This window comes from Harpia harpyja, chromosome 13 (assembly GCF_026419915.1).
Source record: "Harpia harpyja isolate bHarHar1 chromosome 13, bHarHar1 primary haplotype, whole genome shotgun sequence".
Lineage (NCBI taxonomy): Eukaryota > Metazoa > Chordata > Aves > Accipitriformes > Accipitridae > Harpia > Harpia harpyja.
Genome location: NC_068952.1, coordinates 35,889,773 through 35,899,084, shown reverse-complemented (window position 1 = coordinate 35,899,084; position 9,312 = coordinate 35,889,773). Strand labels below are relative to the sequence as shown.

At 50.5% G+C, this 9,312-nt stretch overlaps 1 long non-coding RNA gene across 1 annotated transcript; it reads left to right on the top strand.

Moving 5' to 3' along the window:
* The first annotated feature begins 967 nt into the window (after positions 1-967).
* Positions 968-4,998, top strand: LOC128150003 (uncharacterized). The gene is made up of 3 exons (XR_008237908.1): positions 968-1,037; positions 4,520-4,768; positions 4,921-4,998. It is a non-coding gene; the product is annotated as an uncharacterized LOC128150003 (long non-coding RNA).
* Positions 4,999-9,312: the final 4,314 nt, after the last annotated feature.

Genomic DNA, 9,312 nt, shown 5'->3' with positions numbered 1-9,312 from the left:
GCTTGCAGAGAGTCCTGTTTTCAGCTTTCCCAATTTATTAACCAAGCTGAGAAAAACAAGGATGAGTTTTAGAGTAGCAAGCCTGAAACTTGCATTGGATGTTGCTGTTTGGGGAAGAGTTTATCACCTCTGTATGGTGGCTGCTCAGGCTCCTGGATATCCATACCTGAGGAAAATCCACTAGCGCCTCAGACTGAGGGTTCTGAGCCCCAGCTCTTGGCTCCGGCGGTAGGGTGGATCATGCCACTCCACTGACACTAAGAGCTTGGGGCACAGTTGACTGTGACCTGGTTGCCACAACTCAGTGGAATCTGTCAGGTAGGTACTAACTTAGCATGTAAATCATCTTAGCCCTCCACTACGTGACTTAATTTAAATTGCCATGGCAGTGAAAGGAATAATCTTTGATCCACCTGGATCCTGGCTCTAGAAACACCCACTGGCTTGATTTATATCAGCATGGTGGCAGGGCCTAGGGGTGCTTGGGGTGACCTCCAAGGCAGCCCTGTTTGCTGCAGGCAAGTCCTGTGCAGGCTCCTTCTCCTTCCTCTGTCCTCATGGGGACAACCGCGGGCTGAAATGTGACTTAGGATCTCCCCATGCAAGATATTCCTTCCTTGGGGATCTGAGGTAGCCTTCCTGGCCAGAGCCAGGTGCAAGCAATCCCCTTTGCTCTGGGACAAGAGGAGCACAGGAGCTGAGAGCCACCGCTGCAGAAATGCACCAGGCGGTGAATCCCCGCCAGTCATCTCTCAATGTGCTCGTGGAGTGAGAAATAACGACAGCTCCTGTGCAGCCCCATTCTTCAACGGGGGCTGGGAGATTGCTTGCACATAACGCTATCGTTCTGGGAGGGCCAGCCTCTATCGTGCTAGCGGCAGGCAGTGTCCATCCTGGCTTCCAGCTAAGCCTGTGAAGGTGACATCATGCAGGAGGCACTTCGGGGTGCAGCCTGCCGGTAGCGCATGGGATTAAGCTGATTACCGGAGAGGAGCAGCTGGAGCAGCGGAGGAGCCCCCGGGGACTGAGTCGATAAGGTAAAGAATACATTCCCCCCGGTAAATGGAAAGCCCTCAGCCACCTTCAGCTTGGTGTCACGGAGCTCCGTCCTGGAAGTGGCACAACAGGGAGATAAACTGCAGCCACCCCAAGGGCTCAGTCGGAGCCTGCAGAGCCCAGTCTGGAGGCTGCCGCCTCCCTGCCCTGGAGCAACCTGGTATTTCTGTTAGGAGCAGACAGCTGTAGAAAGCACATGAAAACCCAGTACTATGCTGGGCACTGCGGAGGAAGCAGTTACCCCAGGCTGAGCCACCCTTGCTGCGGGGAAGGGTGCGAATGTCCCCGGTCCTGCCCTGAAGCCCAGTTTACCTGCCCTGGTTCCTGGTTTGGGCCATACTCAGCATGCAACTCCCCTCTTCCACCCTTCTCCCATGATGATATCCAGATCCCTCTTTCTACTGTTTATCAGCGTAGGTGCTGCTCTTGGCTGGGAGGTCCCATCTACGGCAGGGTGTTCCCATGGCTGGAAAGCTTGAGGACAGTGTCTCCCTGCAGCCCTTCCCCTGTGTCACCTTCTGATGCCTCAGGCCATGCGATTTTCAGAGTCAGGGTGCTCAGGAGCCCGCTGAGGACCAAGGAGGGCCGAGAGCTCAGCTGCTCTGGAAAACAAGCCCCCGCGCAGCCCATGCCGGTGGCTGCCCTTCGGCAGAGGAGGGACCCGTGCTGCGCTGCGGGGGGGCCTGGCGTGGGCACAGGAATGAAAGGACAGCAATATCTCAGGCAGTCTGGGAGGCAGCGGTCCAAAATCCCAAGAATCAAACCAAAAGAAAACAAGCAAATAAAAAAACATCGCTTTGGCTTCAGTAAACAGAGGAGGCTGGAAAGCCAATATATTCTACCCTGGGGGAATCGGCTTTGCTTGAGCCAAAGGGGGAAGAAACGCATATAAAATAAAGAGCAAAGATGAAAGCCTTATATCCCAAGCACAAACCATCACGGACATGATTGGCAGTTTACATATTACATTTTATATCATTCCCCTTCCTCTCCCTCCATATTTTCTTTCTCCCCATTTCTCCGTTGACAGCTCATATACATGTCTTGCACTGCACAAATAAGCGTTCTGCTCCTCCCTCGCATCCTGCTCAGACTTTGAGCCAGTCCTTCCCCGGGTTCACACCCCACCCCACCACCCCGGCTGCATGCAGAGGAGATGGCAGGTCAAGGTCTGAGTTGTCACAAGTCCACCGAAAAGACTTCCCGTCATGTGCAAAAAAAACCCCAGCCTCTCTCCTCTGGCTTATTTGCTTTTTATTGAATCGGGTCAAATCACGATTTCCCCCTCCTCTTTCTTTTCAATAAACAATCAGCCCCGTGTCAACTTGATTACGAGCTGCTGATGCAGCATTGTTGAATCCAAGCCCTGAGTGTATGTTTTGGCAAAAACAGTGCTATTTTCAGCTAGGCGTACAAGGTGGCTTGCCAAGAGGCTCAGCTTTCTCGGCGGACCCGAGGTGGGTTGGAGGCAGGGCTCCCTGCCCGGGCAGCAGGTCCCAGGTCTGCACAGCTCAGTGCCAGCCCTCCTGGCAGGGCACGCAGCACCGTGCTGCTCCTTCTATCGCCTCCGCTTTGCTTTCCTCTCCCCAGGTAATGGACTAAGCCGGGTGGAGAGGTGTCTAGAAAAAGCTGCCTTCCCTTGAGCAGGACCGTGCTGAGAATCTGCCGAGGCTCCTTGGTCCTGATAGTTAAAAGTGCCTTGTTTTGAAAAAAATACCGCTGTGGTTTTGCAGCCTATAGGTACCAATGGACCACATTATGAATGCTCGTGTGTTTTGAGGTGCCTCTCCAAAGCAAGGGCTGTCGTCTTTCCACGTTAGGCGCTGAAGTGACCCAGAGCAGGGTCTCAGCAGGATCAGATACACTGAGCAGAGGGAACGCAAGGAAACCACGTGCCAGTTCTGGTGTCTGAGGGCAACCGCTCAGCATGTCGGCTCCCGAAGAGGTTTGCTTCACCTCCCTGCAACGCGTAGAGCCCTTTCGCCCCTGTGGCCAGTGTACGTTCCTGGCACAGGAGCTCTGCGAGCCCTGAGCTGTGGGGCAGCCGAGGGGCAGGGCTTTACACTAGCTCCGGACCAGGGCAGGTGCCCTCCAAGTCAATTTTTTTATACTCAGACAACACAGCCTTCAGATCATCCCTCTGTTTAAAGAGTATTTATTTCTTTCCAGAGCAACGATGTGTCCCTATCCTCCATTCTCCTCTTGGGCCACTTTGCTTTTGGTGTCTATTTTTCCTCTTGCTGCTTTATTTTGGATGCTTTGTTTCCCATGGATTCAGTTGGCATGGGAGCCAGGTGTGTGAAACACAACAGTGAAGGCACAGACGTACAAATTAAGTGGACTGCAATTTGGGCAAAGTGACTTCCCACTTCTCCCATGACAGCCCTATTGCAGAAGCCTCTCTTCCCCAGGTGGAATGAAAAACTTGCTCCCTAATATGTTGACAACATGCAGGATTTGCAAACTGGCTGTCCATACCATTCTTTTTGCTTTCTAACCAAATCCACTTTTTTTTTTTTTTTTGCCCAAAGCGATGCTATAGGGACAGTGCACCTCGGGTGGTTTGCAGCAGGCAGGGCCGGCGGCTGGAAGGTGTGGGCAATGGCAGACCTCACTGATGGAGGGGTGCCACCCTCCGCGGAGCTGTGCAGGGGTGGCCGTGCACACGTGTACCTGCATGCGAGCACCCGGCTACGCCGGAGACCGCCTGTGCCTGTGCCTGCATCTCCTCTCGCTGAATTCCAGAGGCGTTACGTGTCCTGCGGAGAGGAGGAACTATTTATGCCACAGGCATAAATAAATCCACCAAGCAATAACACAGGTTGCTCAGGGCCTGAGCTCAATTCTGCTCCGGACAGGGACAAAATCTCCCGCTGCCTTTGGTGGGAGCCGGGTGGGGGCCTCGGTGCCGGGATGCTGCAGGGAGGGACACGGCGGCGAGCTGAGGGGAGCACGGTGGGGTGCCGTGGGGCTGCTCCCTGTGTGCCCCGCAGGCCCTCAGCAGCCCGGGGCAGGGTAGGCTCTCAGCGGCGCTGGGGACAGCCACGGCAGGTGCAGGGGGAGGCACGTGACGAAAAATGGCAGCACACACCGCGACCCCTTATGCTCAGCAGCAGACGTCCTCCTGCTCGCAGCACCCTCTTGCAGGGCTGATTCACCCAGGAGAGAGAAGTTGCCTTCCCTGGCACGCCCATGCCTGAGGACAGATGGGCAGAGATTGGCACCCTGACACAAGCCCCATGGCGCGTGGTTTTTGGCCGCTCTGCCCCTGCGTCTCACCCGTAGCTCAGGGCACCCACCACCCCAGAGGTGCCGGCTGGGAGGAGGACCCCCACGGCCCGTGGGGTGCTTCCCCACCTCCCGAGAGACCTCGCACCTCTGCCCCGCTCGCGGCACCGAGGGCGGCAGCCGGGCTGCCTTGCTCTGCTGGGTGCTACCCGGGGTGTCTTTGGTCGGCCATCAGCTCCTCGAGGACAAGCGGCTTTGCCTACGTGATAGCAGCACCATGACTCGCCTTCAGCGTGGACGTGCTGTTCAGCCTGCTGCCCCAGCTGCCTCCCCCCAAAAGGAGCTTGCTCTGACCCCCGCCTCGGCTTTGCTTCGTTCAGTGTCCTGCCATTCCTCATACCACGGCGCTGCTGCAGAGACCGAGGTTTGAAGGCAGTTTCAGCTGAGCTGTAGTTTTCCTTCCATCCTGTAGCTGCAACTCTTAGTAAGACGAGCTTACTTATTTCTATGATTTGCTTTCTGATTTTAAATATAGATCTGGGTATGATAGCTTGCAAGGAATGTTTTATTCAGTGAATGCCATCTCTTTTCCTCTTATGGATTATTTTTAATAAACGTCTCTTTCTTATTATGCAGCACTGAATGCTGTTTCCATCTGTTTCCCTCTGCTGCTTGACTTTATATACCCGTGTTCCTTGGGCACATGCAAGGTGTCTGTCATCTCCTTATTAAGTGGTAAGTTGTGTTATTTGCTAGTGACTGCTGGCACAAGCCGGGGGGCTGTATTTCTGCCTCCTGATCACACAGGAAGCTTGAGCCAGTGCACGTTTGTACCTGACTGAGACAAACACACCAGCACCTCTTCTTGTGTGCAAGCTTGACTCAGTAGAAAGCAGTGGCTTATTGGTTCATGGGAGACGTGCGGAACAATTATGATCACTACCAAAATGAATTTAAAAAAAATATAGTTTCTACACATTTAAAAAAATACACCTTGTTTTCCCATATTTTAAAGGAAGGGTATGGCACCACTGCTGTTAACATGGGCCACAGGATGCCACTAAGCAACACCTGCACAGAGCTGACATGACTTGGTAGCTAGCGTCCTCCTTTAGAAATACATCCCTGGTGCGATTTATTCATTGACCTGTGGATACACGTAATGTAAGTATCCAACAGTTGGCTACAGTCAGTGGAGGGAAACGGGCATTTCTGTGCCCAGGTCACCTCAAACCAGAACACACCTCTAACATTAGGCAGGTGAATTGTGCTTTACTGGTGTCTCCTTCTCTCTCTTGACTCTGAAGGGACCCCTGAGGTCAGGCTCAGACATAACATTGCCAATCTGAAAATGTGAGTGATTTCATTCCTGGTCTTTCCTGGAAGACTTCGATGACCACAAACCTGTGACATTCACAACCTCCCTTGTTTTTCAAATCTGCCTTTTTTTTTTTCCTTCTTTGCTGGCTGAGTGGCACTCTTGTGTTCTGGCTGATTCACCACTCCCCTGGATATTTCCCAGCATGAAATTGCTCTCAGCAAGTGATGAATGAGTGCTCTGCCTTAACTCTGCCCAGAGCAAAGGGCACGGCTACCATACGCACCACAACTTTCAGAGTATGATGGATATGAGCTTTTACAGAAATCTTTATTACCCCGCCCTCCTTGCCCTTGGAACTGAACCTCTCACAAGCAGTTTTCAATTTAATTTACTTTCTTAAGGAGAAAAAAAAGGTGGCAAACCAAGCGTGATTCTGTTGCAGTGATTTTAAATTGGTGTAAAACCCAGCGGTGGGGTACGGATGGGCTGCTCAGCCAGGCAGAGTGTCAGAGCATCGCTGGACAAGCAGGGAAGGCAACGACATTCCTGTGCTTTTGGCAGCGCTGGCCTTCAGACTGCTTTAAGTACAGCCATAGGGCTGCTTCCATGGTAAAGGCTGTTTTGAAAACAAGCTGGTTTTACACCCGCTGTAAGCATTTGCTCTTCACTGGAACTTGGTATACAAAATCTGGCACGATTTTTTAAAAGCAAACAAAATTAAAAAAAAAAAAAAAGAAACTAGTCTTGTTTTTTTGTTGTTGTAACAACAACAGAACCTAGTAAACCAGAGGAAACAAAGTCCTCTGGTGTTTAGTGACAACAGCTCCTGTACAAACTCTGGGTGAGACTGTTGCCCTTCAAAGTTGGAAGGCAGGGCTAGGGTGGGAGGAAAGCAACCAAAGAAGGCAGCTGCAGAGGAAAAGCATGACCAGGCTAAAGCTTTTGAAGCTGCTAGAATGGTTCTTGGCACAGCTGCCAATGTTGTATGTGACTGTGGTCCTCATCTGTAGATGGGAAACAAATTTTTAAGTTCTTTAGGGTGGCTGACCTGAAGTCAGAGACAGATCTCTGTGTGTTTACATGGAGGAAACCTGATCCTGGAGGAAGCTACTGTAATATAACCCGTAACTGCGGCTGAGGATGGGTGTGCAGGGCTTATGCCTTGACACTGACATCAGCAGAAAGCCACTCATGTGCTCCAAAATGCATTTACAAAGGCTTTGCATGGGATGGGTCTGAAAATATGGGTGCCTTTTCACCTTTCTTCCTCCAAAAATGAACTGCAAGGGACAGTCATGCGTGGGAGGGGGTTTTAATAGCCACAGGCAGCCAAGATTTGGGTTTACTGCAGTAGACATGAGAAAGAAGAGGAGGTTGGAGCAAGGGCGAGGAAAAACTATGAAGCTGAAAGCAGGTAACACACTAACATGGTAGCATAATGGTTAAGAAAGCCCTGAAGCCCAGCCTCACCTTGTAACTGGGGCCAGATGCGTAGGACAGGTCAATACTTCTGGCAAGGCTGTAGAGTTGATGGTGCACTTGCTGCAGGACCTTCTGTGCAGGGGTGCGGGACCAAGGGAGCATGCCAGAACGCCCGAGCACTGCCAACGCGGGCAGGCAGCAGCACATGAGCCAACGCCGTCTCACTGCGGGAAAGTCTCTCTGCTGCAACGGCGTGTCTGTGGAGCCTCAGGAGAAATTTGGGGTCCGGCACTGGCAAGACAAAATACGACGAGTGGGTTAATTTGTCATGCTGCTCGTTTATTTTCATACACACAATGGCGATCTTGAACAAACCCTATCCTGTTTATGCTCAGGGGTTATGCTACTCGTTCTCTGCTCTAAAACTAGATAGAATGAGGAAGTCCTTGGCCTTCCAGTTAGCTAAGAGCTGAGCTTCTGAACAATGCGGCAGGTGCTACCACATCCTCAGCTGCACCGGTGGATTTGCCAAAGTATACACTCAGCAAAGAGTCCAAGAGTTCACATCAGGGATGGGTGACTTCCAGGAGGCTGGGCAAAGTTTGGGGGTGAAACCTCTCTGAACTCCGAGGCTGAGGCAGTGGGGCCAAGACATTACCTTGGGCCTTCATTCAGAGCTGTTCAAAACTCTTGGTCAAGAAATATGGCTCTTCATCACATGGAAGGGCTTTCTGCTTGGCTGTCCAGTGTTTGCAACTTTCAAGAGCCTGGATATTCTGCAAATAGAATTTCTGTATGAGAACGACGCCTTTCAGCTGACAGCTGCGCTTGACCTCAAGAGCTGCAATGATGGGTTCGGAGAAAGAGTTGAGCGATGAGTAACCAACCTAAACTTGGTAAGTTAGATGAATTTAGTATGTTAATGCACTACTAATACACAGTTAGGCCCAGCCACATTAATTCGAAGAGGTTCCTTGAAATATCTTTGCACGCTTTGCTCTCTCCCTAACCAGTGGTGTGAACGATAAGAGCATCCTCACGCTGAATGCCACCCACCAGGGACAGAGTCGTGGACTGGTTTTGTCACCCCTGACCATCAGCTTCCTAAACAACCGCCAGCTCTCCGGGGATGGGCCTCTAGGGTTTGGTCCCGAAGGGAAGGGAGCAGAAAAGAACATCTATATCTTATGCCAGCCTTGCTACTTGTGCTAACTCAGATCTTTTTGTTTTAATTGGCACTGAGCTGTGTATAACCAATACCCTTGTTTAGACAAAAGCAGGGGAGGGAAAATTTGTAAAAAGCCCTGTTTAACAAAGAGCATTGATGGACCAGCTAAACATCCTTCTCCTGAAAACAAGTCACCAAATGAACAAACAAGGCGAAAGCAACAATCTGATTTTCATGCAAATTCTTTCCCTTCAAGAGGACTGCATGAGCACAAACAAAGATTATCGGCTAATGTTCATTTGCATACCCTAGGCTATCTCAAAGCACTTTTGAAACACTATTGCAAAGCATTTTTCTAACCAGGACTTGTCCCTTCCACTCTTTCCTGTACAGGTAAGTGCTATTTGCCCGCAGAAAGGGAAACTGCAGGTTACAGCCTCTATTGAATTGACTCACAGCCTCCAGAGGGGAGCACCAAATGCCCTCACTGCCACACAGTGCTTGATAGGAGCAAGGAAAGTAGCAAATGACTTGCTAGAGACCATACAGTGAAACAGCAGAAAAGTTTTAAATAGTAACTGATGTCCTGTGCCCCTCTCAAATGTCCCTCAAAGCTCATCTAAGGGCATCTCCTGAAGAGTTCACGGGGAATATTTGCTTATTCTGAGATGACAGGGTGGTACAGCTTCACAGCTCAGAGCTTCAGCTTTTGGAGGCCAGGTTTGGTATTTGAGTTGTGCCAAGTGCATGCCACCATGCACTTGGTGCATGGTGTCATTATTAATGACCTGTAAGCAAGTATAAAGGTTATATTTGTATGGCCCAGAAATAGGATTAAAAAGGAGACCTAATTTTATAGTGCTGATATAGAATAAACTCATATTAATTTTTCTTTGGCAGCACACCATCTCTATGTAGATTCATTATGAAGTTATTAAAACAACAGTGTGTTATCAAACAACCTTAAAACTGAGGATATATCTAGGCTTTATTACCGCTACTGGCTACTTTAATAGAATATAAATATCATATAGGATGTCATCACTGTATGATGAGATGGGTCCATGCCACCCATCTCCCCTGTTCATGACTCCAGCTGTGCCTTAACTCCTTCTCC